Here is a 13,595-nt window from a genome sequence, read left to right as displayed (position 1 = left end):
TCATATTATTTTCTGAGTTGTGTTTACTGGTTATTGAACAATCTGCGTCTCTCGAAAAAGGATGTAAGAGGGATACACTTGGGGCAGTAATAATGTCGTGTGGTCCTTTCAGGCAACCAAGGCAATAATTAAGGAGATCAGATGAGATCCCTAATATACAGGGAGTTTCAAAACAAATGCAAAAAACTTCAGGAGGTGGTTCCCTGTTCAAAATAAAGGGTAGTTTGCTTCATAACGTTGAGTCAAAAGTTAACAATTAGGGAGATATCGCGGTACAAAGATGGCGGAAAAATAATGTTTTTATTTTTTATCTCAAAAACAAAAAGAGATAGACTAATGAAATTTTATGGAAAAATTGCTGTTATGAAAACACACTTTCTGGTAATTTTTTCACTTTTTTAAAACGAGTGGAAGGGGTTGAAATAAACTACCTCTATCATTCTTGTTAACGATATTTAAAGAAAAATTTTATCAAACACATGCAAAAAAATTAATTTGGATAGTTTAGTTTGTTTAGTAACTTTTTTATCTCTTGCGTTTTTTTGATAAAACTCACCGATTTGAAATTAAAAAATAAAAAGTAAAGCATTACATGTCAGAACAAAAAACATTTTTAGATAAAGAATCTAGTGGGCTAGGCAAAATAACAAGAATGGTAGGAGTAGTTTATTTCAACCCCTTCCACTCATTTTAAATGAGAAAATTACCAGAAAGTGTGTTTTCATAACAGTAATGCTTTCATGAAATTTCAATAGTCTATCGCTTTTCGTTTTAAAGATAAAAATAAAAATATTATATTTCCGCCTTCTTTATACCGCGATATCTCCCTAATGGTTGACTTTTGACCCAAAGTTTATAAAGCAAACTACCCTTTATTTTGAACAAGGAATCGCTCCCTGAAGTTTTTCGCATTTGTTTTGAAACACCCTGTATTGATAAATAGTAGTAATTTAAATGTGTATTTAAATTAAGCTTAGGTATTGAATGACCTAAATGATGATATTATTGATTATTAAAAAAATGGCATTTTTCCAAATGGGTTGGGAAGAAAACTACAAAAAGGAATACAGGTATATTTAAGTATGTTTCAGTTTGACAAGTATTTTCTCTAAATGTGTAATGTTTTGTCACAATAATTATTCAGATTTTTTATGTAAAGTAACAATTTAAACAAATCTTTCAATAGAACCACCAAAGAAGCAATGAGTGTCAAATAATTATATTATATTTAAGTAAAAAACTACCGGGTTGACACATACTATATCTACATTTCAATGGGTGGTTTTCAATTCATCTTATTGTGATCCGAAATAATATATAAAATAAATTATGCATAAATGGAATTAACTATTTCAAGAATATTTTACTATTTTTCATTATTTTTGATTATTAATTTTAAATATTATAGTTCTTTACAAATCTAAATTACAATTAGGTAACTAAAAACCCATGAAAAACAGTGAACTTTAACCTACTCTTCACTGTACGTTCAACCCCGTAGCAATTAACATAAAAAAGAACAGTAAAAATATTTTAAGTCGTTCTTTTAAAGACGTTATTGATAAAACTTTGTACATGTGGGTCTGTCACAATAATATAAATACTAACTACTAAGGTCCCTTGACTTCAGTCTTCAAATATCCGGTAAACTATTATCTGGAAAATAAAAAAAAATCGTTATTAAAAATGCTAATAGCTAATAAAAAATATACTTTTATATATAATTCTGGATTATGTATTATGATTACTTAAAATAATTATGTATTATGACGACATAGTGTCGATATTCGATATAGTTCAAATAGCGTCGACGAAGGTCGACTCATTTTTTACGAATAAAAAAAATGATTCGTAAAAAAATGCTTTTTAGTGGCTATTCCAAAGAGCCACCTTCGTTCCATTTGAAAAAATTGAGATATGATTAAAAATACGATTTGGGCGTCTTTTAAGCAGTCAGCACAAGACACTAAAAACATTAGACAATCACATATATTTTTCGAAGGCTCCTTGATTAAAAATCAGTGTTTTTAACACAGCCATGGCACTCTAGATTGAAATTTAAATACACAATACAATTTTGTTTTAAGCGAAAATTGACATAATATATTATTATATGTCATTCTATTCAGAGTGTCATTCTCTATCAAATAAAGTAAAAAATATTGAAGGTGCCATTTAAAAATCAAAAGTTGTAGTCATTTCCGGTGAAACAGGAAGTGGCCGAAAAGGTTGAATACGTCTATCAATCCTAATTTACATATGTAGTATATTAACCAGTGGCGGCTTAACCATGAGGGCAAATGGTCAATGCCCCCCAAAAAAATCAGGAGAAAATTAGAAAAACTTATTTAAATTACACATTTTGTAAATCACTTTTTTTCATCCTAAAATATTCAAAACTATTCCCAATTTATCCAATTTTCGCTTGAAAACACTTTATTTTACCCATTTTTCTACTGCCGGTCAAAATTTCATTTTGTTCTTTGTTCCCGCTATGTTTTACACGTATTAAACTCCAAGTGCCGCGGCTCGTGACGCCAACAAGGTTAGGCATACTACGTATAGAAAATATAATGGGTTAAGGTGCGATAGATATAGTTTATATTGGCCATTGACCGCGTCATTCATAAAAGGATATGTAAGGTAGGCAACTTTATATACACTTGTATTTGGCAGTTTACTGACAGACGATATAAAAAGTGGCGGTTTTTGTCTTTGTCTAGAAACCCCAACGTGTTATTATTGTAATTTGTAATATTGTTTATTAGTTGAGAATCAATATAGTTGATTAAGAAATATCGAGTGCATTATTTCTATACAGGGTGAGTTTCCTACGATGTTCTCTATGGGTATCTCGGAAACTACTGGAGATAGAGAGTCGGTTAAATGGGCAAAGAATTGCAGTTTTGTGGGGTCATAAATATGCGCCTTTCAGGTTTTCGAAAAAGTTCATAGCTTACTAGATATTTCGAAAAAAACAAATTTCAGCTATTTTAAACATTGTCCCTAATTCCATTATAAGGTATTTTAGACAAAAAGTTCAAGTTTCAGATAAAAGTTGTAGATAATCACATCCTTAATGAGACTGTGTCCTCCGCTTTTTTCTAAAGCCTGTCATTTTTGACATATGATACAAACATATGTTTTTTAAATGGAAACCATAGTTGGCCATCACTTCATAAAAAGCGCCATTTTTTAAGCTTTTTGGCGATATAAGCTATAATATGTTTTCTTCGAAAACTTACTGATTTGAGTAATGCCAATTCTTAACATTTTTAAACAAATTCCCTTAGTTAGCCATGGGAACAAGTTCAATCGTCGTTGCTCTCAGAAATGTGAAACTGTCACATCCAAACTTTGTAAATTAAAATAATCAAAAATTGTAAATATGAATTTTTTTTCAAATGAAGAAAAGCGTGTAGGATTATTGGTTCAACTTTTCTTGACCATACATTTTCAAGGATACGTTGACAAGTGAATGTTACGTTTTTTAGAAAACGGTTTTGAAGACAAATTAGAAAAGTTACATTTAGCTATAGCGAATTCTTATCTTTCTTGACTAATTTCACTTAGATTGCATGGTATTCTTATTCTGTTATGATTTATAACTTATAAAAAGTCAGAATATATTACTAAAATGGTTCTTTACTGTTAACATTACACAAACTAAAACTTAAAAAAATATATCACTACATACACTTTAAGTTATTTTAGAAAATGTTTAAAGAATCCGCCATTGTTTTGAGTTACATCCTTTTAAAACTGAATTACTACCTATTCTTACAGAAGGACCGGTCCACTTAATTAAACTTCTCTCGTACCGCCACTTCGAGTGCCTCTCTTAATTCATAAGTTCTTTTGTGAACCTTATTGTGAACCATACCACATAAAAAAAATCTAGAATGGATAGGTCAGGTGATCGAGGGGACTCATGCAATTAGTCCACCTCTTCTTATCCCTGAGTTTGCATAATTATGATATAAATAATTTTTAACATTTCTTTCATTATGGGGGGTGGGGAGCAGGGGGTTATAATGAAACTCCTGTTGGAACCACTCTATTGAGGCGCGAGTATCTACACGCTTTTCTTCATTTCAAAAATTCATATTTACAATTTTTGTTTATTTTAATTTACAAAGTTTGGATGTGACAGCTTCACATTTCTGAGAGCAACGGCGATTGAACTTCTTTCCATGGCTAACTAAGTGAAATTGTTTAAAAATGTTAGGAATTGGCTATAACTCAGTAAGTTTTCGAAGAAAACATATTATAGCTTATATCGCTAAAAAGTTTAAAAAATGGCGCTTTTTATGAAGTCATGCCAACTATGGTTTCCATTTAAAAAAACATATGTTTGTATCATATGTTAAAAATGACAGGCTTTAGAAAAAAGCGGAGGACACAGTCTCATTAAGGATGTGATTATCTACAACTTTTATCTGAAAACTTTTTGTCTAAAATAGCTTATAATGGAATTAGGGACAATTTTTAAAATAGCCGAAATTTGTTTTTTTTTCGAAATATCTAATAAGCCATGAACTTTTTCATAAACCTGAAAGGCGCATATTTGTGACCCCACAAAACTGCAATTCTTTGCCCATTTAACCGACTCTCTATCTTCAGTAGTTTCCGAGATACCCATAGAGAACATCGTAGGAAACTCACCCTGTATAAATATATTACAGGATTTCTGTCATATCGCTAGAAAAATTTCGCCTTTTGGGCAGTTTGGGTGTTTATAAAACTCAAATTATAAACCAACCTAGGTTTTTGTATCATTTATCGCGTATCGCGTATAATGTTTGGTTTAGTGAATATAAATCAATATTTAAATTTTTAATATCGAAAAAAAAATTTGTTTTAGTTTTAGCTGCCGTAGCTTTATCGTAGCCGAGGGTTTGAGATGGGTAAAATTTATGTAGAAAAAAATTCATAATTTTCTGGTTCTGGATAAATGATGAACTCTTGTTAACTGATTCTGGAATAGATATTTTCAAATAGAAAACATATTATGGTGTTAAGTTTGTAAAATAGTGCGGTTAAAAGAAAACAACTGCTTAAATTTCGAAAAACGTTTAGAGAAAGAATTGACTCAAAATATAAATAAAAATGTGAAATAAAACTTTTAGAAATGTGTATGTGTATATATGTGTTTATATTTTTGTGACATTATTATTTAAGTGTCTTTTAAATCCGTAGAAAATTTGTGTAAAGAACATTGACTGGATTTTTAGTGAAATGGCACTAGACCACCTGTTTAAAAATGTAAGGGTGGGTTTCATTTTAACATAATTTGTATTTATTTTTCTTTAACTAAACGACCAGTACCTCGTAAGAAACCAATTAAATTTGGTCGCGTCTTAAAAAAAATTGACGCAATATTTTTAGATATTGACCTCCCTACAATAATAAACACGAGCCGCCACTGACATTAACATACCAAATCTCGTTATTTTATCCGAAAAAATTAAAAAGTTATAGGGGTGAGCGACTTTTGAGGCGCATCCGGTATAATATGTTTGATAGTTTACATGTTTACTGTATGACATTTTTAAACTAAATCAGCTAATGCCAAAAGAGGATCTAGAGTAAAACAGTTTAAACAGCCGTCCTTAAACTGGCATATAAAGGGAAAAAATAGAAACGTTCCCCAAAGTCCTTTTTATTTATTCCGGCCATATTTCAGGCGGGATCAAACCGGCGCACTTTATTAAAACCACTGCCGACGCCGCCGCCGCATCGCAGCTTTAATAAAAGAACGCGAAACTCGCGGCATTTTTCATTTTGTCCGGGAAGATTATTTTCCATACGCATGGGTGCACGCCATCCAGCCAGTATTCCCTCCCACTCCGCCTGCCTAACTACCACCCCCATCCAGGCCGCAGTCTTCCACGTTTCTTATCTATGCCACCGTTTCAATTTTCCAAATTCTCGGAAAACATTCTCAGCGGAAGAAAAATTTACCGTCGAAAAGTCATAGTCGTCCCAAAATCTTTTTACAGATTTTTAGTTCGATCATTCAATTAATAAGTGTACTTTTCATACATGGATAAAAATATCATCTCATATCCAGAGCCACAGAGGGTACAATCTCTAGTGGGGCGATTCCTCACGTAAAAATAAGATTTATTTTTTAAATCAAGACTTATCCGCAGAAGCGGACTTATATTTTTCGGACATTTGTTTCGTAGCTACAAAGACTTAAAGTCTTTTTTTCGATTTTTTTATAAATTATAACAACATATAATAAGAATAAATAAAACCGCATAAAAGAATAAATAAAACAAACTATTTTATTAATAATAACACCGAATTTTATACCTTAAAGGTTGATTAATTAACTTTAATCTATTTTTTTTAAACCAGTACTTTTTGACATTATTTTTCTGCAGTACTAAAATCCATTGTTGACTTATCATATGATGTAGACTTAAAAGTGCTATAAACCTGTGCTTTGTGTCTACAGTTAATGTTCTCTCGATTTTACTTCCGCACTTGACTTCAAAAGACACAAAACACACGTAATAACACGAATCAAAATGCATCATCTTTCAAAACGCAGGCTATTTGACATAAGTTGATACAAAATTATAACCTATAATTTGGCAAGACTTTGACAAGCCTCAAAAATCTAAAGGCGAGTTCATACGTATCGGCGCCCGTTTGTCGTTACCACCAATAAAACTGGTTAAAAACAATAAGAGACGCCGCATGAAGGATTTATTTTTAAACCCATCCATATAGTGCATTCAATCCCGGGATCCCGTTTCCCGGGATCCCGGACATTTTTCCAATCCCGAAATCCCGGGATTGTCTTTTCTTTAATCCCGGGATTTTCGGGATTCATCATTACATTTTTTCCTTAATTTAAATCGTACACAAGTCTTTCATGATAGTACAATATGCGCTTATAAACAACCCTGAATGTTTAATCAAATTTGAAGATGATGAAGATCTAGTTTGAGTGATAATACTCTTGATCGGCTTGTTTTTTTTAAGACATTTTTTCAAAAACCAAAAAAACCAAGTTTAGATCCTCATCTTTGTTACTGCATAAGTTGTTATTTTAGTATCTCTTAGTAATCTTGTGTTATGCTGTATTCGATTGGTTATGTAAATTAAATAAAAAATGTATATTTTAGTTCCTTTTATGTTTTTTTTTGTTAAATAAACTTATATGTTATGTTGTTTTGTAATGGGGATGACGTTTAATTTATGTTAATGTTTTTTTTGTTCAATAAAATTTTGTAAAGAAAGAAAATATAATATAATTCCAACGTAATTTATTTTTTCGTGAATCCCAGGACCAATCCCGGGATCCCGGGAAAAATTATAATCCCGAAATCCCGGGATTGAAAATTTCTCTCGGGATTGAATGCCCTACATCCATAGTTAACTTAAAAAATATTAGAAACTTTTTTTAGTAAAATAAATAGGTTGGTATGGACGTCATCTGCTTTTCTTCTGCCATTGTCTGTCGAAATCTTACCTGAGAAAAAAAACAGAGTATAAATAAGTGTCGACAGATTCACCAGGGACGTGCATATGGGATATCACTGAATATTTTTCTAAAAAAACATGTGCGCCACTGACTTTTTTCTCTTGTTAACAAAATTGTATAGGCAGTTTAATGCCGATTAAAACTTTTATCTTGATATTTTGTCGATTTCTATCTCCTTGATGAGATAAACGCAATTTTATTGACATTTATAACACTGATGTTCGGCGAAGCAAATTAAAGAAAAAAAAATGTTATATAGGAGAGTTACAAAAGAACTATTTTTTAAAGATTTAACATCCTGTATCATTAAAACTATGCATTTCCGGACCCATGTTTGTACTGCAAACTTTGTGGTGTGAACTTTTTTCATATCATTTAATTAGGAAGCAATGAGGATACTTATTTAAGAACTTTTAAAAAAATGTAAATGTTGCTACTGGTCTTGCATTAAGACAAATTAATAAAATTGTATTTATGTCATCAAGGAGACTGAAATCGACAAAATATTATGGACAAATTTTAATCAACATTAAATAGCCTACACAATTGTGCTCACAAAGGAAAAAAGTCAGTAGCGCGCATTATTTTTTTTAGAAAAACATTCCATCGATAACACATATGCACGTTCCTGGTGAATCTATCGACACTTTTTTAGCATTTTAATAATGTCGCACTTATAGTAACTTTTACTCACAAAATTTCATTCAAATCGCTAAAAGCACTTGGGAGAAAATCAAAATAAATTTAAAAAAATGAATACTAACCCCCTCTCGAAAAGCTGAATCGGACATATACATGTTGATATACGAAATAAATCTTATTTTTAGGTGAGGAATCTCCCCGCGAGAGATGGCACATGTTTTTTTAAACACCCTGTATATGTTGATGGTTTGATATTTTAGTTCAAGTAACTCATTTCTTTAAGAGCTGTCATGTTTTACTTCTTACAACCTTGCTAAATTATGTCGCATAAAATATGTTTGAAACAAGGTTTTTTCTGCAACATTGCAACAAAAATTCAAATGAAAGATCCGCGCAAGTTAATATACAGGGTGGTCCGAACTGTATTACGGAAACTTTGGCAGCATATTCTGCAGATAAAAAAAAGTAAAAAAGTTTGTATAAATGTACCTATGCCCTAAAATCCTTAGTTTCTGAGATACAGAGTCTTGAAATTTCATTTTTATTTCGATTTCTCCCAAATAATTTATAAAGTAACGTCAATATTTGGATGAAAATTGGTGTCTGGAAGTTTTTTGACATTAGAAATTTGATTTTCGTATCAATATGACTACTACTTGTAGAGGACGCCACCTACATATTTTTTAACCGGTTTGAAGAGTAATAACTTTTCGTCCATACCTGTATAAAACTACTGAGTAAAACATATACATTACCGACGTTTTTTACGTAAAAATGGTCTCTGGGTAAAAATCGCAACGAGTAATAGTTCTCGAGATATTTGGAATTGAAATTATCAATACCTGTTATCATTGACATAAATTAAGCGTTGTTGACTAAATAGTTATTAGACTGAAATCATAAATTTGAAATGTTTTTGTGCCAAAAGTTCAACAAAAACGGTTTATTGTCATTTTTTCGCAGAAAAATTTATGATTCGTTTAAAAAAATAAAATTTCCCCAAATTTATTATTTCCGTCAAATAACTATCTACTCAACGTGTTTATTTTTTGTCAATAATAACATGTATTGACTATTTCCATGCTAAATATCTTGAGAACGATTGCTCGTAGCGATTTTTACCGAGAGATATTTTTTACGTAAAAAGTCATGAAAATGTATATTTTTTTAATCAGTAATCTTATACAGGTATGGACGAAAAGTTATGGCTCTTCAAAACTGTTAAAACACATGCAGCCCCCTACAACTAGGAGTCATATTGATATCAAAATCAAATATATCTTGTCAAAAAACTCCCAGACACCAATTTTTATCCAAATATTGGCGTTATTTCAGAAATTATTTGAAAAAAATCGAAATAAAAATGAAACTTTTACACCCGAAACTAAGCATTTTAGGACATACATTTTTTTATACGAACTTTCTTACTTATTTTTATCTGCAGAATATGCTGCCGAAGTTTTATGTTAACGTTAAACTTGTTTCTTTTACGTATTCCATACAATTTATGTTTAGGTCCATCCAATCATACCATATGCAAATACTTCTCAACCCTTTCTCCATGTGCACAGAGAAAAACCCAAATCCCTCATCGCTATTCAAGCCGTCTTTGCATAATTATTTATTAAAATAAACATCGAAAAATATGTACACCTTTCCTTTAGAGAGGTATTCATTTGAGACGAATTATATCACGTCGGAATCTATGAGAACCGAGAAGAGTAGCTGTGATCATCTATTTTATCTACAGAATAGGGGAAATAACATTTTAGACGTTTATACAGGGTGAGTCTTGAATAAATTCAACTATTTTTAGGGGTTATACAGGGTGGTCCGAACTGTATTTGGAAAACTTCGGCAGCATATTCTGCAGTTAAAAATGAGTAAAAAAACGTCGTATAAATATGTCCTAAAATGTTTAGTTTCGGAGATACAGGGTGTAGAAGTTTCATTTTTATTTCGATTTTTTCCAAGTAGTTTCTGAAATAACTTCAAAATTTGGATGAAAATTGGTGTCTGGGCGTTTTTTAACTTAAGAAATTTGATTTTGATGTCAATATGACTCCTATTTGTAGGGGGCGCCACCTTCATGTCTTTTAACTATTTTGAAGAGTAATAATTTTTCGTCCAAACCTGTATAAAGCCACTGAGTCAAAAAATATACATTTCCGTGATTTTTTTACTTCTCAAGATATTTAGAATGGAAATAATGAATACATGTCCTCCGAGAGATGGCACTCCCCACGAGAGATGGCACATGTTTTTTGAAAAACACTGTATATACTATTTCTTCAAGATATGATATAGCAACTTATCCTAACATTCGTAGAAACAAATTCAAGATTTCCTAACCTATTATGCGCAACTATCAACGGTCTGTATCTAAATCCTTTAAAGGATTCTAACCCATTCCCAAAGTAATTTATTAAAATAAACATTGGGGGCCACTATTCGCAAGTATTCAACTGAGACGAATCTTAGCACCTCAGCAACTTACTGTGAGAACTGTACCGTCGAAAAAAAAGAGAATATTAATAACTCACGTATGCAAATAGTACACAGGTAAAAGGGCCAAGGGTTAAGGACGGGCCTATGAATTATTAGGAAGGTACACAAAGCCGAGGTGTCACTAGGAAGAGTTCGAAAGGTGAGATCTCGGATCCTATCGAATATAAATTGCCGTTATGCCGAAAGAATGAGTACGGTTTGTAAATGGTTATTGACATTCGACGTTCGGGTTTGTATAGGGTGTTTATGCTATTTAAGTACTTTTTGTGAGCACCTGTATAGAGTTTGAAAAACATCATCGAAAGAAGAACGATGATGATTAATTGATTCAATTCATTGTCGATAAAAATAGCTCAATGAAATATTATATTATGTAATAATTTATTTTTTCGTCAAATTTAAAGTGTTAAGAAAAAAAGTTTAAAACATTCCTTTGGTCATAGAAACTCAAATTGGTAAACACACATTTCCCCGAAACTCATTAATTAAATTGAAATTGTTCGAATCTATCGCTACCACTGTCGAAATATATTTACTCATATCTTAGGATTATGTAAAGTGGTCTGAAAAGAAGCCAAAAATGTAATAAGTACAGGGTGTTCCATTTAAAAAGAATCATCCCGATCCACTCACACTTTTTTGAGCCACCCTATAAAAGTTAAAATATTTTCCTGAAATACATCCTAGCCGGACCCTGTATAACTTGGTAATATTTGTTATTAAAAATCCGTTTGCCAAAAATAAGCTTTTTACGTCAAGCAGTTTAAGCAGAATCGTGGTTAATTAATTACCCAACTTTTTGGAACACCCTATATGATTTTTTAAAAAAATTCAAAATTTGTAAAAAAAACAAATAAATTATGCTTGTCCAAGCGTTTTCCCGAAAGACTAACCGTTTTTTAAATAATAAATATTGTAATATTTGAGGGGCGTTTTCACCCTCTCATTTGAGATTCGAGAAACTCCTCCGTTTGCCAAAAATCAGCTTTAAACGTCAACCAGTTTAAGCAGAATCGTGATTACTCAATGGTCATATTTTATGAAACACCCTGTATAAATTTATAAAAAATATTAAAATATGTAATATAATAATAATAGCTCCCGTATATAGCGTTTAACGGCTTGGGTGTAGCAAGTTACAGCTTGCTATACTAGAGCAGTTCGGTATACAAGGAAGGTAATGTGGCTAGCACTACGCTTCAACCGCCTATTATTACCTCAGGATTGTGAATCCCAAGTACTCATTTAAGGCTGAGTCGACCTAGGTACCCTAGTTAGAATATGTAAAACAACAAAATAGGTTAGAATATGTAAAACAACAAAATAAAATATACGTGTTTAAGAGTTTTTCCGAAAAACTCACCGGTTTTTAAATAAAAAATATTTTAATATTTGAGGGATAGTTTCACCCCCTTAGAATTCGAGTTTCGAAAAATCCCTTCTTATCGAACCTCTACACCCTAGAATCAACCTATATGCCAAAATTGAGCTTCTTACGTTGAGTGGTTTGAGCAGGATCGTGATTAATCACTATGTCAGTCATTTAAGGATTTTATATATTAGTATAGATTGAGAAAACATTAAATGACATCGTTTTTGCTCAAGTATATTATAATAATTTAATTACACTGACACTGAAAACTCAATTGTCTGTATATCGCGTCTGCTTTAAAAGTATGATTCATAAAAAACTATCCATGATCATAAAGAGTTGAAAGAAAGAAGTCCTGCTACAATGTTCCGTCTCAGTATTAAACTACACATTCGCTTTTAACTGAATTAAAGTTTAATACATAAGAATTGCAATATCGTACGGGAACCATTGCAGCATTTTGGCAGTAATACGAACATAAAACTCTGTTCCGAATTTGACGACTTTAAACTTACAACATTAAGTTTTAGCATTGAGGAAACATAAAACTAGGGTATAATATAACATTTTCTGTAGGATGTTTGTGACTTGAAAAGAAAATTGTCTATAAAATCTACCGAAAGAATCTTAAGATAATGTAGAGCAGAGACACATGTGACATAATTATCCTATAAAACACATTTCATCTACAAAAATGGTTGTTTTTATATACAAAAGCTGGATTTAAATCGGATTTATTTTTTAATTAAATAAACGTTTAATAACAATTTAGTATTAAAATAGTGAGTATTGATGTCTCACAGTCGCCGTCGATTAAAGAAATAAATTTCCCAATTCTTTCTAGACTTTTTAGAATAATAATAGAAAATTATTCTCATTATTTCAAAACATTCAATATTTTTGTACTATCGTAGTATTTATAATACTAGAAAGAGAAATGTATTTTAACTAAAATTAAACACTTTTATAGAAACAAATCTGTTAGAATATAATTAAAAATTGTGAAACTCCTGAAATTTACTTATATGCGGTTTGTAAATTTTGAGATCAATAAAAATTCATGTAATAATATTACGTTGAATCCACAAATTTTATTATTATACAGGGCGAGTGTTACAAAATGCAAATATCTTTACAGGTAGTATATTTCGGCCCCAGAAATACGTCTAAGCGGATTTTTTCGTAAAAAAAAATATTTTTGAAAATTTTGCATTTTTCGAAATCAACTTTGTCAAATTCTTAAGTTTGACAACCTAGATAGGAAGTTAAATATAAGAAACAAAAAAAACAGAAAAAAAAATCCAGTGGTTCTCAAAATTTATGAATAAAACTAGGTATATTTTTTAATTTTCAAATAATTGAAAAATTTCAATAATATTTGAAAAACAGCAAAGAGAAAATATATTTCTTTCTTTCTTTCTTCCTATGATAAGCACGCTAAACCTAGGATTTACCAATGAATTAACACCCTCCTAATAACCACGCTAACCAACTCGAAATGCGGTAAAACCTAGAATAAGCCCGGTAAAACCTAAGATAAGCGCGCTAAACCTAGGATTTACCAATGAATTA

The 13,595-nt window shown here is 31.1% G+C and overlaps 1 long non-coding RNA gene across 1 annotated transcript in view; it reads right to left on the bottom strand.

The window, feature by feature from the left end:
• Positions 1-1,290: 1,290 nt before the first annotated feature.
• The window catches only part of LOC115879948, a 96,653-nt gene continuing 84,348 nt past the window's right edge, over positions 1,291-13,595 (bottom strand). Inside the window, exon 3 of the long non-coding RNA XR_004049781.1 lies at positions 1,291-1,656. This is a non-coding gene — a long non-coding RNA (uncharacterized LOC115879948). The remainder of the gene's footprint in view (positions 1,657-13,595) is intronic.

Source organism: Sitophilus oryzae, unplaced genomic scaffold, assembly GCF_002938485.1.
Source record: "Sitophilus oryzae breed Bouriz unplaced genomic scaffold, Soryzae_2.0 scaffold_1590_pilon_pilon, whole genome shotgun sequence".
Taxonomy (NCBI): domain Eukaryota; kingdom Metazoa; phylum Arthropoda; class Insecta; order Coleoptera; family Curculionidae; genus Sitophilus; species Sitophilus oryzae.
This window is presented reverse-complemented; position numbering and strand designations above follow the sequence as displayed.